Genomic DNA, 17,852 nt, shown 5'->3' on the forward strand with positions numbered 1-17,852 from the left:
AATTCGACTAACGGCAGGTACTTGTTCCAATTACCACCGAAGTCACACGCACGGAGCATGTCTTCAAGAGTACGGATCGTTCTTTCAGTCTGTCCGTCGGTTTGAGGATGGAATGCGGTACTTAGGTTAAGCGACGTACCGAGAGCTGCTTGAAACGTTTCACACAATCATGACGTAAAACGAGCATCACGGTCAGAGATGATGTCACGAGGCGTACCATGATTACAAATGATCTCGTCGGTGTAGATTCGGGCTAATCGTTCCACCTTGTAGTCTTCTCGTATTGGCAAAAAGTGGGCTGATTTGGTCAAACGATCAACTATGACCCAAATGCTGTTGTGACCTGATGACGTGGGTGGAAGCTTGGTTATGAAATCCATAGCTATGCTCTCCCACTTCCATATAGGAATTGGCGGTTGTTCGAGTAAGCCAGAGGGTCTTTGATGTTCAGCCTTGACCCTAGCACAAGTCAGGAATTTTCCGACATAGAGAGCGATATCCCTTTTCATGCCCGGCCACCAGTACTTGTAACGAAGATCCTGGTACATTTTATCGGCACCGGGATGAATAGAATAACGAGATTTGTGGGCTTCGTCCATTAAAATCTTTCGTAATTCGGTCTGCTTAGGGATCCAAATTCGGTCCAGAAAATAGAAGATCGCATTCGATTTGCTTACAAGCTGAGCTCCATCATGATAGATTCTCTCCTTCTTCAAGGTGCGTTCATTAAAGCAAGCATGTTGGGCTTCGCGGATGAGGGTTTCGAGATCGTGTTGGGCTTGGGTATTACGAATACTGAGCAAATAACTCCGTCTGCTGAGCGCGTCGGCAACGGCATTTGCTTTGCCTGGGTGATAGCGAATCTCACAGTCGTAATCGTTGAGGAGTTCTACCCATCGGCGTTGACGCATATTGAGTTCTCTCTGATTAAAGATGTGTTGTAAACTCCTGTGATCGGAGAAGATCGTACACTTGGTACCATACAGATAGTATCGCCATATCTTTAATGCAAAGACAACCGCGCCTAGCTCAAGGTCATGGGTTGTGTAGTTCTTCTCGTGGATTTTGAGCTGTCGAGAAGCGTAAGCTATAACCTTGTCTCGTTGCATAGAACACAACCAAGACCAAGGTTGGAAGCATCACAATAGACAATGAAACCGTCGTTCCCATCGGGCAATGCGAGAACAGGAGCATTGCAAAGCTTATGCTTGAGGGTTTGGAAAGCAGATTCTTGTTCAGTTCCCCAAACAAAAGACCTGTCTTTATGCGTAACAGCGGTAAGCGGCACAGCGATCTTAGAGAATCCTTCGATAAATCGTCAATAATAGCCCGCTAATCCGAGAAAAGAACGGACTTCAGACGGGTTCTTTGGCGCAATCCAACTCTTAACTGCTTCGATCTTCGTAGGGTCGACATGGATACCTTGACTGTTCACGATGTGACCCAGAAACTGAACCTCTTCTAACCAGAATTCGCACTTGGAAAACTTGGCATAGAGTTGGTTCCCCTGGAGTAACTCGAGAACCAAACGTAGATGTTGCGCGTGTTCGGCTTTCGATTTGGAATAAATCAAGACATCGTTGATGAACACGATGGCGAAACGGTCAAGATAAGGCTTACACACGTGATTCATCAGATCCATGAAAACCACGGGTGCGTTGGTTAAACCAAAAGGCATAACAACGAACTCATAGTGGCCATAACGAGTGCGAAAAGCGGTTTTGGGTATATCTTCTTCCTGAATACGCAACTGATGATAGCCTGGGCGTAGATTGATCTTTGAAAAACACGTAGCACCTTGTAGCTGATCAAACAAATCGTCGATGCGAGGTAGAGGGTATCGGTTCTTGATGGTCAACTTATTCAATTCCCAATAGTTGATACACATCCTAAACGACGCATCCTTCTTTTTGATGAAAAGGACTGGTGCGCCCCAAGGAGAGGTGCTCGGACGAATAAAGCCTTTTTCAAGTAACTCCTGGAGTTGGTTCGAGAGTTCTCGCATTTCGGATGGCGCGAGTCGATAAGGAGTGTTGGCAACAGGGTTGGCTCCAGGAATGAGGTCGATACGGAAGTCGATATCATGACTTGGCGGTAATCCAGGAAGATCATCAGGGAACACCTGAGGAAATTCACGGACCACTGGGACGTCTCTGATTTCGGTCTTCCTTTTCTTTTCCTTCTCCGCTACTACGATGTTGGCCAAGAAAGCTCTGTATTCCTTGCGGAGATACTTGCTAGCTTGGACACATGACATGAGCTTGAGACCTTTCGAAGCAGTTTCACCGTACACGCATAATAAATCACCATTCGCGAGCGAGAATCGAATCATTTTGTCGAAGCACACAACTTCAGTATGGTTTTCGTGAAGAAAGTCTATGCCTACTATGATATCAAAACTTCCTAGCTGCATTGGAATGAGGTCGATTGGGAAGACGTGATTGTTGAGCTCGAGAGTACAATGACGAAGAACAGAATTAACAACGACAGTTCTTCCTGTAGCGACTTCAACTTCGAATTACGAGGGGAGATAAGAACGCTTACGACTAAGGAGGTTCTCGAATTCAAACGACACAAAGCTGTTATCGGCTCCAGTATCAAACAAACACGATGCATAAATACCATTCACAAGGAACGTACCATTATGTAACAACCCGCACCTTCGTGCGTTGTTACTACTCGATACACTCGTTACGCCTAGCACCAGAGATTCGGATCATAATGTAACTATATCAGATATATCGCTAAATCGAAGTATAATCGAATAATTACGCATATTCTATCGCTATTACAAACCTATTTTCATAAATTATAACACTCACAATGATGTTGAGTGAGGACTTATCTACCCTCCTCGATAACCTTGAGGTGTCAAAATGTAAACAAGCAACGCTAACAAAGACTATCGGGTGAGTACCATGTCTCCAGCCATCGTGACGATGACGGCAACACGAGCAAGTAGTGCCCCGATAATCATTGTGGCTCATCACATCGAAGAACGCACTCGAAGGCACGCGTAACTCGATCATCACACCGAGAATTGGATATATAGATGCGTATAAGCGACCCTTTTTGTGATTAATTATGATAAATAAATAAATAATAATATAAATATATGAAAACATGGCCCAAACTATCGCAACGCACCAAAAACGAGGATCGAAAGGCTTCCGTACGGACGGGCCAGCCAAACGGCTGGGCCAGTCGATCGGACGGGCCAGCCGATCGGCTGGGCCGACCGATCGAACGGGCCAGCCGATCGGACAGAACAGCCAACCGGCTGGGCCGCCCAATCGAACGGACCAGCCGATCGGCTGGGCCGTCTGATCGGACAGGCCAGCCGATCGGCTGGGCCGGCCGACCGAACGGGCCAGCCGATCTGGCCCGCCTTTCCTCCTTTTCTCTCCTTCCTTGCCTATAAATACCCCCTCTTCACCCCCAAACACTTGTTGTTGCTGCTGCTACTCGACCAAGACATTCCAGCCCTTTAATCTTCCGATTTCTCACGATTCTTGTAAGTTTCCAACTCAAATCTTGTACTTCCTTGATCTATATGCATTCTTTCATCTTCCTACCTTTCAAATCTCAACTTCTAACCGTGAAATCATCGGATTTGGAGTGTTCTAGGGTGATGTCACCATGGAGTTCTTGAAGGGTGATGTCATCCCATGAAGAACAACTCAGATTCGAATGGTTTCCATACAACTTTACATAAATCTCGTCTAAATCAATGTTTTCTAATCAAGAAGCCATGGATTTGGGGTGTTCAGAGTGATGTCATCACAAAGTTCTTATGAACTTCAAGTGTTGGCCTCATTCCACCAAGAATAACTCAGAACCCAGGGATTTTCCGAAAATAATCAAGGTTTCCACATCAGATCTATACATAAAAACGGTGGAAACAGAGCTTAGACCGACCTTCTACTCATTCCTAGTGTCGTGTTGGTCAAGGATCTGATTCCTGCCGAAGAGACGACCGGTTTCGGGTTAAACACGGAAAAACCGCCAAGAACGGCCAGTTCTGATGAAACGGGGTGGTTCCCGGCCGTTAGAACAAGTCGGAATTGATGGGGTTTCAGTTGTTCAACACGTCACGACAACGTCTCGACCAAAACCACCGAAGAACACGCGAAATCGTCGAAAAACAGCTGGACAGGCTGGCCGATCGAGCGGCCCAGTCGATCGAGCGGCCCAGCCGATCGGCTGGACCAGCCGATCGAACGGCCCACTCGAGCGAACGGCCCACTCGATAGAGCAGCCCACTCGATCGAGCGGTCCATCCGAATGGGCCAACTTTCGACCTAACTATCATCCAATTTCGCGTATTCCAACACCATTTAACGCGTAATCCAATACTTATGTAATCAGTCTGAAATCAAGGCATTCTCAGGCATCATCCCGTCAATCCAACCAAATACGCACTGTGAGTATACTTGACCCTTTTATCGAATTTTGGGTGTAACATACGTTCCTTATAAATCAAACTTATCAAACGAATGATTTAAATTGTCAATTTATCACTTGCGAATAACTGTTTGCATAGATATACGTGATGCTAGTTGCATGTATGCTAGGACTTATACTCGTGACGTCCCACCACGACTAGTATAGTACTATTGCGCCCGACGGGGTCTAGTTATGCCATCGAAGAGTCGAGCATCGAGGACTTAGTTGGTAGTATCAGTTTTGTGAGTATATATGTCGTGTATTACGTTTATGCATGTGGAAATTCGCAGCACTTTAATCTATTATACTATTACATATCAAACCTGTATACTCGCCAATACTTTTGTATTGACAATATTTTAACGTATGTTGGAGGTTTAGTCGAAGTCTACATCAAATCAAGCTAGGAAGTCTATAAACTCACCTAAAATCTAGGTTGTCGGATTTGTAATGTTCGAGAGGACAAGAAATCTGTGATGACTTATGTGATTGTATTATTTGTTAGTATGGGATAACGAATGTAATAAATATTATCGCAATATAGTTGTTATGGATTCTCTTGAGCAATCTGATTCGCCTAGTGCCCGCCCCGATGATTCCGCCATCGGTTGGGGTGTGACACATTAACCACATTGTTGTCAGCCTGGGCTTGACGAGCATTGATGTTGAAGGTTCTGGCGCGTGCTGCTTGTTGCTGCTGCTGAGGCTGCTGCTGCTGCTGGGGCTCTTGCTTCACAACCCTGTTCGGGCACATCTTTACAAAATGGTTAGGGTCACCACATGCAAAGCAGACTCGAGCATTGATCGCGGGTGCTTGAGCTGCGTGTTGGCCTTGCAGGGCTGGGAGTAGAGCTTGATGAGCAGTGGCTTGAACTGGGCTTGACGAGGACCATAGCGACAATTTGCAGTAAAATGGCCGTACAGATTGCAATGAGCGCAGAAACGACATGCAAGACCCACCAGATGATGATATGAGCACGTCGGGCAAAGCGGGTGGGGACCTGTGTAAGCACGCTTTGCTGGCGGCGCTTGAGTAACTGGTGTTGGTCGATGATGAGACTGCTGCTGAGCCGGCACGGCTTGTAGAGGAGCAGCAGTGGTAGTGATAGCACAGTTTTTGTGGCTGGAGCTGTTGTTGTTGTTGTGCTTCCTCTTGCGGCGCGATGACTTGGATGGTTGAGCAGTGGTGGTGTCGGCGGTTGGTGCAGTAGTGGCTTGGTGCAGAGACTTGGAGGGCTTATCCCAAAAACCAGCTTTTACTCGCTTGTCATTGATCTCGGCGGCAAGCAAGTAAGTTTCCTTGATTGATGAGGTTTTCGCGGGGTGAACAAAATCGGCAACACAATCGGGTAGAGCTCGAATGTACTTCTTGATGGCCATGTCTGACGTCTTGACTTGATCGGGACAGATGATGCTGAGCTGTTTAAAGCGAGCAGTCAAGGTTGCGTTATCTCCATCCTTCTGCTTGATGTTTCAAAACTCGTCCTCCAGCTTTTGGCGTTCATGGGGAGGGCAGAATTTGTCCATCATGATGGCTTTCAGCTCTTCCTAAGTCAGCTCATAAGCTGCATCATTCCCGCGCTTGTTTCCTTCGGCCGTCCACCAGTCTAGAGCTCGGGACTGGAAGACGCCGGTTGCGTTTAGGGTACGGAGATTTGCAGGACAGCCGCTTTGGCGCAGAGTGACTTCGATAGAATCGAACCATTGAAACATAGCCGTTGGGCCATCTTCTCCGGTGAATTCTTTTGGTCCGCATGCCTTGAACTGTTTGAAGCTAAAGACAGTCTTGGCAGCATCCTTTGGAGCTTCAGTTCTTGACTCCTCAGATGATTTGCTGACGTTCTCATACACTTCGCTCACAGCTTTTGCTACTTACTTGGCAATGATAGCAGCAAGACGTTTGTCTCTCTTCTCTTGGCGGGTAAGTGGGGTTCGGTGTCCGGATGACGACATGGTCTGCAACAGACATCGTCGTAGGTCTCAGACACATCAAAATCGAATCTCACCTCACACATCTACTACTTACTAAAGCTCAGGAACACGTTGAAACATGTATCACATAAACACATAAGCACATAATCACAGATTCATGTAGTCACAGAAGCACATAAGCACGTAGAGCACAGAGACACATAAACACAGAAGCACATACACATTTAATCATAGATGCAGTCAGAATACAGAAACCTATCATTCAAAGCTCGTGTGTCGTTCGTATATATCGGTCGTGGATAGCATATCGAGTATAGTATAAGCGTATGTCATAGCATAATGTAGTCTAGATTTGCAGCGACTTGTTATCGTTTTGAGATAGGAGAGCAATGCGAGTCGTGTGTGTTGATCGAAGTGATAGCAAAAATCAAACAATCCTCCAAAAATTTAAACACATAAACATGTAATTACATATAAAACACATAAAATCGACGAATTGTCAGAGTGACAAATGCTGACTCAGAAACACATAAAATCGAGAATTAGATTGTCTGCGGCTACTAGACATTGACTACCCAAAGCGATTCGACTATTCTCAATAGACTTGTCCTCACTTTTCGACCTTCGGGATCGTGATTCAGCCTCGATTCTTGGGCATTCAGCACGTATTCCCTAGGTCATACTCGTGAGTTCAGGTCGTTGGAGTCCGTCGAGGCTTTGGTGAGATGAGTAAAAGTCAACTAAAAGTGGCAGCAAGTTGTCAAGGTTAGGGTTCCACCCCTGGCTTAAACAACTTTATTCCGACTTTTATTAGGAAGAGCGACGAAAATTCGCGTTAAAGTATGGATTCCACTCCCGATTCAACGCGAATTCTCGCGTTTTATAGATAAATATAGATCAAACAAGTAATTTAGTCGAGAGTTTGCAGTTTTCACACCTAATCCCGACTGAGTCACTTGTCGTCGTCTGAAAATTTGAATGCAGTGATGATGAGATTTAGCAGAATATATAGCACATAAGCTTGGTCTGTTGGTTCCTAACTATAATCTAGGTCTCTAAGACATCGACCCGGACTAGGTCGAGGCTAGCCTAATTCCCTATAGTTATGGCTCTGATACCAATCTATCACACCCCAACCGATGGCAGAATCATCGGGGCATGGCACTGAGCGAAACAGATTGTCCAGAAGTTTCCACAACAACTATCATTAGTATTCAGTTTAAATAATACGTCCCATACCGTATCCCAAATAATAAAACAAGTTATTACAGATAAGCATCTAGTCATCGGGGCATGACACTGAGCGAAACAGAATGTCCAGAAGTTTCCATAACAACTATCATTACCATTGAATTTATATAATACGTCCCATACCGTACCTCAAATGGCAAACAAATTATTACAAATAACATCTAGTCAAATATTCTGTTCCGACAACTCAGATTTAAATATAAAAATTGTTTATCTACGTCTAGAGACTCAAGCTGCAAGATCTACAGACAATTATACTCTAGACTTTTATTTTAGCTTCGCCTTCCTAGCAGATAAGCATCTTAAACACCTGTCACATACGTTAAAATAAAGTCAATACAAAAAATGTAAAGGTGAGCATACAAGTTTGATAATAGCATAATAGAGTTCGAAACAATTTACGCATAACCAGCATGTACACAGAGGAAAACGAAGCTTGTTAATTATCGACATGGATCTATCGACACATAACATGTTAGATCATTCACAGATAACAACATACTCGACATTTAGACACGCAAATTACTACTTATGTCATTTCAACTTAAATATCCAAAACTGGGCTGTTTTCGAGCATTTTAATAAAATAGTTATCTTACTTCAGAAATTCCCAACTTTTTACAGAAGGTGCTAAACGATCCAAATATTATTGTGTAAAAATCTCGGGATCCAATTCATCACCAATATTTTATAAAAATTCATTTTCCAGACTGCAATCAGATTCATTACTTTCTGACTGCAATTCACGGAATAATTCATTAAAAATTCATTGTAAGTCGAATTGACGAAATTCCAGTGGGAAAATTATTAGACATCAGTGTCCATCTACAGTACCAATTTCATGATCTAATTCTACCCAGATTTCAAGTTATGACTGAAAACATAACACCCATTTACTGCTGTAAAAACTCAGCTTTAGCTGCTGTTACAAATCGGGTCTTTAAAAATAGTAAACGAATTCCAAAAATTATGATTCCAGTGCCATTAGAACCGTATTTCATAATACATAAATCTAGACTTCAGAAAATACATTTTTCGTTAAGTTACGGTCTGGTTACAGCCAACTGAAGTTGGCTGTAAACACCAACTGAAGTTGGCTGTAAACACCAACCAGCTTTCTGTTTTAGTTCCCTACCTTCTAACGCATGTTTGATTGATTCCGTTAACATATTTAGTGATCACAACAACATCAAACATCAATATTAACAAGTAAATCAGCAAGTAATCAGCAACATAATCATCATATAATCATATCAACACAAGATTTACATCTTTTACCCAAATAACTTCTCTTTATCCACCCTTTATCACTTATGTTCAAGATTAATGTAAGTTCTTTAGAGTTTCTTAAGTTTTAACCATTCAATCAACTATTAACCACCAAAAACAAGAACAAGATGGTGATTTAGAACACTTACCACTAGCACAAGGCTAGGGGAGAAACAAAGCGTAAAAGTGGTGGATAAAAGAAAACTAGAGTAGTCTTTGAACTTCCGAGAGCACCGAGCTTGTTTGTAGGACTCCTTGCACCTTTGAGTGTATGAGAATCACTTGTATGGAGGTTGGATGGTGGTGATAGTGTGGTTGGTGGTGGCGGCCGTGAGGTGGTATAGGAGGGAAGGAGAGAGTTTGGTGTTTGATGTGTTTGGATGAAATGAAAGTTCAAACCCTTAGACTTATTTATAATCCAAGTAATCTTATTATCCATCATGCACCATGTCTAATTAACCAACAACAACACTAATAAAATAATCAAAAGAAACAAGGGTGTGTCCCACCCTTGGGACCGTCGAAATGGGGAGGGGGGTATGGGGTTGGGTGGTGATGATATAGTTACAAGTTTGGTTGGGTTTGAATGATAAAGTTAGTATGTTAGTGTGTGTTATTTAATATAAGGTGTGTTAGGGTATTCGGGGACCCTAACTAGCTTAGAAAAGTAAAAACAACGTGTTTGGAAATATTTTCAAGTTCCGGGTAAAGTCCGGTTGCTCGGTTTGACACTATTTCGTTAAAGTGCTTAATTAATCCGTAAAGTGTCTTTTATATATATTTTTGTAACGCTTTTAATTTCTAACACTTAGGAAATCATAACGGACTATTTGGTAACTTTTCTGTACATTACTAGTATGTTAACAAGTGCATGTAAATATAACACAGAAATCAGAGAGCAGTTAAGCACTTTAATTATCATTAACAAATTGTACGGAATACATGGAATTTTGAGGGTTGTCACATTCTCCCCCTGTTAAGAAAATTTCGTCCCGAAATTTAGCTTGTGGTTACTGAGGAAGCTAGTTATGTTGCGTTGGTTTCCTGGTTTCCTGGGGTGTCACATCATCCCCCCGTTGCTTTGGAATTTCATCCCGAAATTCTGTAGTAGCTTCAGCCACAGTAGTGGTTGCATTTTTCTTAAACAGCTGGGTATTTGAGTTTCATTTGGTCTTCTCGTTCCCAGGTATACTCTGGGCCACGACGGGAATCCCAACGAACTCAGACAAGAGGTATTCTGGTGCACTTGAGAATCTTAACGTCTCGGTCAGTAATCTCCACTGGTTCCTCGACGGATCACAGCTTATTGTCGATTGTGAGCTCTTTGAAAGGAACTATGAGGGTCTCATCTGACAGACACTTCTTCAGATTTGACACGTGGAAAACATTGTGAACTCCGCTGAGTTCTTCAGGTAGATTCAACCTGTATGCGACCTTGCCAATTTTCTCAATGATTTCGAACGGTCCGACGTAATGTGGATTGAGCTTGCCTCGTTTGCCAAAACGAACTACACCTTTCCAAGGTGAGTCTTTGAGTAGCACCCGATCCCCAACCTGGAACTCGAGTGGCTTTCTTCGCTTATCAGCATAACTTTTCTGACGGTCACGAGCTGCCGCCATTCGTTGTCGTATCTGAGCAATCTTTTCTGTTGTATCTACTACGAGTTCTGGGCCAGTGATTTGACTGTCACCAACTTCTGCCCAACAGAGAGGTGATCGGCATTTACGTCCGTACAATGCCTCAAACGGAGCGGCCTGGATGCTGGTGTGGTAGCTGTTGTTATACGAAAACTCCACTAACGGGAGATGCTTTTCCCAGCCGTTACCAAAGTCGATTATGCATGCCCTAAGCATGTCTTCAAGAGTTTGGATGGTGCGTTCAGATTGCCCATCCGTCTGTGGGTGATAAGCGGTGCTCATATCTAAACGTGAGCCAAAAGACTTGTGCATAGCTTGCCACAGTTCAGATGTAAAACGCGTGTCACGATCAGAAATGATGGAAGTTGGCACTCCGTGCCTTGATACCACTTCCTTTAGGTAGATGTCTTCTAGGGTAGAAAACTTATCCGTTTCTTTGATTGCCAGAAAATGTGCAGACTTGGTCAGTCGATCCACGATCACCCAAATGGTATCATTACCGCGTTGAGATCTAGGCAGGCAGTAACGAAATCCATAGAAATTAGCTCCCATTTCCATTTCGGGATCTCTGGTTGTTGAAGTGGGCCTGATGGTTTCTGATATTCGACCTTGACCCTAGCACAAGTCAAGCATTTACTGACGTAGGTTAGTATGCTGGCTTTCATACCAGGCCACCAGTATGTAGTCTTTAGGTCGTGGTACATCTTATCCGAACTAGGATGTACTAAATATCGAGAATTATGTGCTTCATCCATCACAAGTTCGCGTAAGCCTCCATAAAATGGAACCCAGATGCGTCCGTTAACATAGTAGGCGCCGTTTTCTTTTTGTTCTAGTCGTTGCCTCGATCGTCGTAAGGACTCATCCCTGATGTTTTATGCCTTCAATGCTTCAACCTGAGCATCGCGAATCTGAGCGGGAAGGTTAGATTGGATGGTAAGCTGTAACGCACGTACACGCTTTGGTATAGTATCCTTTCGACTGAGAGCATCAGCCACAACATTGGCTTTGCCCAGATGATACTTGATTGCACATTCGTAATCATTCAAGAGCTCGACCCATCGTCGTTGTCGCATGTTTAACTCCTTTTGCTTGAAGATATGCTCGAGACTCCTGTAATCAGTGTAAATGGTGCACTTGGTACCGTACAGGTAATGTCTCCATATCTTGAGGGCGAAAACAACTGCTCCCAATTCCAGGTCGTGTGTAGTGTAGTTCCTTTCGTGAACCTGAAGTTGGCGCGATGCGTAGGCAATGACCTTGTCACGTTGCATCAATACGCAACCAAGCCCTTGGATGGAAGCGTCGCAATAAACCACAAAATTATCTGTGCCTTCAGGCAAGGAGAGGATAGGCGTGCTACAAAGTCTATCTTGTAAGTGCTGAAATGCGAACTCCTGTGCATCACTCCAACGATAGGTGACACCCTTCTGAGTCAGTGAAGTGAGAGGTTGCGCAATCTTGGAGAAGTCTTTGATAAACCTTCTGTAATATCCTGCCAAACCCAAGAATTGGCGGATTTCTGTTGGTGTACGGGGTGCAGGCCAGTTCTTGATTGAGTCAACCTTGGATGGATCAACGTGAATCCCATCCTTGTTCACTACGTGGCCTAGAAAATGGACTTCGTGAAGCCAGAAGTCACATTTCGAAAACTTAGCATACAACTGCTCTTTTCGAAGAAGTTCCAGAATAAGTCTCAGGTGTTGCTCGTGTTCCTCCTGACTCTTAGAATAGATCAGTGTCACACCCCCAAAATCCACCTGCGGAGTATCACCGCTTGGGAGCGTGACTGACCAGGATCAAGCCACCAATCATACAGAACAATACATATAATAAAAGTAATTGTCATTTAAACCAAACCAAATCCATATGAAAGGTGTTCCAAATCATAAGAATGTTATCTTTGTTTAGCGGAAGCGTATAAATAAAACCCATCGTAAACAAGTATCAAATCTCAAAAGTGTTTAGTAAGATAATCACGATCCAAGCCCACAACGACCCGCTCCTCCATGTGCAAGCTCCATATACCTAACGACCTGCAAGGCATGTAACAGTGGATCAACAACTAGTTGAGCGAGTTCACAGAAAGTAAATGCGTAATAGTAAGTTCGTTTGTAACAGGTGGCTCTACTGGGCCGTTAGTGCGTTCTATTGGTGGGGGCTTCCCATGTTGTATAACCACTAGACTACTCGTAACCATAAGTATCCTTCACATCCGAGGATAGTAGTAAGTATAAGTATCCTTCACATCCGAGGATAGTAGTAAGTATAAGTATCCTTCACATCCGAGGATAGTAGTAAGTATAAGTATCCTTCACAACCGAGGATAGTAGTAAGTATAAGTATCCTTCACATCCGAGGATAGTAGTAAGTATAAGTATCCTTCACAACCGAGGATAGTAGTAAGTATAAGTATCCTTCACAACCGAGGATAGTAGTAAGTATAAGTCTACGTAGATTGTAAGTATGTGTCCTGCACAACCGAGGACAGTGAATAGCATAAGTATGTGTCCTGCACAACTGAGGACAGTGGTATGGTAGTCTAGTATTGGCGTCAGTACGAATCTATTCAATCTTATTCCATCAATCCCATTCCCAAGCCCTTGGGAATCCCATGCCTTAGTAAGGGTGTGAACTCACCTTGGTTTGCTCGGTATGCTATGCTCTAGGGTTTATCAAGTGTCTAAATCCGTTACACACGACCTTGTGTTGATCCTAAAGAAAGAGAGGAATCGAATGCCTTGTGCCAATGATAGTGGTGATGATGATTGCTAGAGGATTAGAGAGTTACAAGTACGTGTTTTGATTTTTGAGAGAATGATTAGTGAAAAGGGGATTAGGGTTAAGTATAATTAAGTTTTCACTAACAACTCTTCACACCCTCAATTGTTCTATTTTACAAAGGTACACCATCCCAACCAATTTCACAGTTTCACCACCAAGTTTACCCATTTGACAAGTTTATCACAATTAACACATAGTCATGCACCATCACACAACACACTTCCTTATATCAAAACGTATACAATTCTATAGTAATCAATTGTGCAAATAAACAGTTAAACAATACTTGAACGTGCAATAAATGCAAAATAGAATCTTGGAAATTCGAGTTGTCACATTATCCCCAACTTGAAAGAAATTTCGTCCCGAAATTTAGCATGCGGTTACTGAGGAAGCTAGGTAAGTTGAATTGTTCACTGGTTTTTCCTGGGGTGTCACATCATCCCCCCGTTGATTTGGAATTTCGTCCCGAAATTCAGTAGTAGTAGCTTCAGCCTCAGTAGTGGTTGCACTGGTTTCGAATAACTGGGGGTACTTTTCTGTCATCTGGTCTTCGCGTTCCCAGGTGTACTCTGGGCCACGTCGGGAGTTCCAACGAACTCGAACAAGAGGGATTCTCTTGCTTTTGAGGACCTTAACATCCCGGTCCGTGATTTCAATTGGTTCCTCGACGAACTGCAACCGCTCGTCGATAGTGAGTTCCTTGAAAGGAACTATGAGGGTCTCATCTGACAGGCACTTCTTCAGATTCGACACGTGAAATACATTGTGAACTGCACCGAGTTCAGCTGGTAGGTTCAGTCTGTAGGCTACTGGACCTATTCTTTCAGTGATTTCGAACGGTCCAACATACCGTGAATTGAGTTTGCCTCGTTTACCAAATCGAACCACACCCTTCCAGGGTGAAACTTTGAGTAAAACCCGGTCCCCGACCTGAAATTCCAATGGCTCCCTACGCTCATCCGCGTAGCTTTTCTGACGATCACGAGCTGTCGCCATGCGTTGTCGTATTTGTGCTATTCATTCAGTAGCGTCAACTACCATTTTCTGGTCCTGTAATCTGACTATCTCCCACCTCTGCCCAACCGAGAGGTAACCGGCATTTACGTCCGTACAATGCCTTGAATGGAGCGGCTTGTATGCTGGTGTGGTAACTGTTATTGTACGAAAACTCCACTAAAGGGGTTGCTTTTCCCAGCTGTCGCCGAAATCGATAACACACGCCCGAAGCATGTCTTCTAGAGTCTGAATCGTGCGCTCAGACTGCCCATCCGTCTGAGGATGATATGCTGTGCTCATGTCTAATCGTGAGCCGAAAGATTTGTGCATCGCTTGCCATAGTTCTGACGTGAATCGTGCATCCCGATCCGAAATAATGGAGATGGGCACCCCGTGCCTCGAAACAATTTCTTTAAGATAGATGTCTGCGAGAGTGGAGAACTTATCCGTTTCCTTTATAGCCAGGAAGTGTGCAGACTTGGTGAGTCGATCCACAACCACCCATATAGTATCATTCCCACGCTGGGATCTGGGTAGGCCTGTAACAAAATCCGTGGAAATTTCTTCCCATTTCCACTATGGTATCCTGGGTTGTTGAAGTAAGTCTGAGGGTTTCAGGTACTCTGTCTTGACTCTCGCACAAGTCAAACATTTGCCGACGTAAGTTGCAATGTGGGCCTTCATGCTAGGCCACCAATAAGTAGTTCTGATGTCGTGGTACATTTTATCCGACCCCGGATGTACCGAGTAGCGAGACTTGTGTGCTTCATCCATCACAAGTTCTCGTAAACCGCCGCATAGTGGGACCCAAATACGTCCTGTTACATAGTAGGCGCCGTCTTCCCTTTGTTCTAATCGTTGCCTTGAGCCACGCAAAGCTTCATCCTTTACGTTTTCCGGTTTCAATGCTTCCACCTGAGCATCTCGTATTTGTGCAGGGAGGTCGGACTGAATAGTGAGCTACAAAGCTCGTACCCGCCTAGGTAGAGTGTCTTTCCGACTGAGAGCATCAGCCACAACATTGGCTTTGCCTGGATGGTACTTGATGGCGGATTCGTAATCATTAAGTAGCTCGACCCATCGTCGTTGACGCATGTTCAATTCCTTCTGCTTGAAGGTATGCTCGAGACTCCTGTGATCGGTGTAAATAGTGCACTTGGTACCGTACAGGTAGTGTCGCCATATCTTGAGCGCGAAAACAACAGCTCCCAGCTCTAAATCGTGTGTCGTGTAATTCCGTTCGTGAATCTTGAGTTGCCGCGAAGCGTAAGCAATAACCTTTTCCCGTTGCATCAATACGCAACCAAGACCGTGTATCGATGCGTCACAATAAACCACGAAGTCATCTGTGCCCTCCGGCAATGAGGGAATAGGTGCACTGCAAAGCCTATCCTTTAGGTACTGAAAGGCGGTCTCTTGGGAATCTCCCCAACGGTAGGTGACACCTTTCTGTGTCAACATTGTGAGCGGCTGCGCGATCTTGGAGAAGTCTTTAATAAATCGCCTGTAATACCCCGCCAAACCCAAGAATTGGCGTATTTCTGTCGGTGTACGCGGTGCAGGCCAATTCCTGATCGAAACTACCTTGGATGGATCGACATGAATCCCATCCCTGTTCACCACATGGCCTAAGAAGTGGACTTCACGAAGCCAGAAGTCGCATTTAGAAAACTTTGCGTACAATTGCTCCTTTCGAAGGAGTTCCAAGATAAGACGTAAGTGCTGCTCGTGTTCCTCCTGACTCTTGGAGTAGATCAGAATGTCGTCGATGAAGACAATGACGAACTTGTCAAGATAGGGTTTGCACACCCTGTTCATAAGATCCATGAAGACTGCAGGCGTGTTCGTAAGCCCAACTGGCATGACTAGGAACTCGTAATGGCTGCAGTGAGTTCTGAATGCTGTCCTGGAGACGTCCTCATCCCGGACTCTCAGCTGATGATAACCAGACCTTAGATCAACCTTGGAGTAGTAACTCGACCCTTGCAACTGGTCGAATAAGTCGTCAATGCGTGGAAGAAGATAACAGTTCTTCACCGTGACTTTGTTCAGTTCGCGGTAATCAATTTCATATCCTGAAGGTTCCATCCTTCTTTTTCACAGATAATTGGTATCCAAGAGTTCTTGTAGCTGCGTCGATAGTTTCTTCCGATTCTGGTGGAGCTAAGCGATACGGTGCACGAGCTATAGGTGCTGCTCCTGGAGCGAGCTCGATTTGAAATTCGTCCTGACGATGAGGCGGTAGACCAGGTAAATCTTTAGGAAACACCTGAGGAAAGTCGCGTACAACTGGATGGTCCTCCAACTTCTTTTCTTTCGCTGATGCGTCAGTAACGAGAGCCAAAATTGCGGTGTGGCCATTCCGCAAACATTTCTGAGCCTTCCAGAAAGAGGTGATGCCAACCATAGCACCACTCTTGTCGCCTTGAACTTCGAGAAGTTCTTGACCCGAACGAGAAATGCGAACAATCTTTTCTTTGCATAGGACTTCTGCTCGCTGTTGCTGCTGGCGATTCCGATTTGCAGGCCGTGGACTCCTGAATCCTTAGCTTCTGCTGTGCTCTGGTGATCACTATTCTTGCGCTGCTGCTGTGCTTGAGACTGAACGGTAGCCGAACCCTTGCTGGAATACCCATCCCATTTCCGCTTGTTGTCACTAGGAGTAGCGGGGGTAGCAGAAGTGGTAGCGGTAGTAATAGCGCTGATACAACTAGGCAACATGTTCTGTTCCACTGCCTGATCCGTGAGGCGATAAGCAAGACGCTGAATGTCTTGGATATTGTCGTGGTTAGCCGATGAAGCATGGCTCTGAATCTCTGAGGCTAGACCCTTGAGGTAAAATTCGATACGCTTGCTTGAAGGGTCCACCATGGTTGGACACAAGATGACCAGTTCGTTCGACTGTTTCGTGTAAGTTTAAAGTTCTGACCCCGTCATTTTCCAATGGTAGAGCTCCACTCCCAACTTGTGGATGTCATCACGCGTGTAGTATTCCCTTATAATGCGTTCTTTGAATTCGTTCCATGGGGTGGCGTTAGCAGCTGCCAACCCTAGTATCCGTACTTGCGCGTTCCACCAGATTAGCGCGATTTCTTCCAAAGTACCAGGGACGTACTTGACCCTGCGAGTCTCAGGGCATTCACACATCCCGAATACTAACTCGAGCTTCCCAAACCAATGGAGTAGTCCCACTGCTCCTTCTGTGCCACTGGATGTGCTTGGACGACAGTCCATGGAGTTCTTGAATGTGCAGACAGGCTGCTATGCGTTCTGACCCGTTGTGTGAGAAAGATAGGTCAAGGTTAAGCGCGAGAGTTGGGTCATGAGAGTAGGATCTAACATCCTAGGATAGGTCTGGAATAGCAGGTTATACCTCCTGCTTGTGCGGCTGCAAGCGCCGCAGCAACTAGTTCGATAATAGGTGCCGTCAACTGGGCTTGATTCATGTTAGCATGCCCAGACATGATCGTGTAGTAAGAGTAGCGTAAGTATGAATGGTTCGCGAGTAGTGCGATGACAGAAAAGTGTAGGCA

Source organism: Helianthus annuus, chromosome 12, assembly GCF_002127325.2.
Source record: "Helianthus annuus cultivar XRQ/B chromosome 12, HanXRQr2.0-SUNRISE, whole genome shotgun sequence".
NCBI classification, from domain to species: Eukaryota; Viridiplantae; Streptophyta; class Magnoliopsida; order Asterales; family Asteraceae; genus Helianthus; species Helianthus annuus.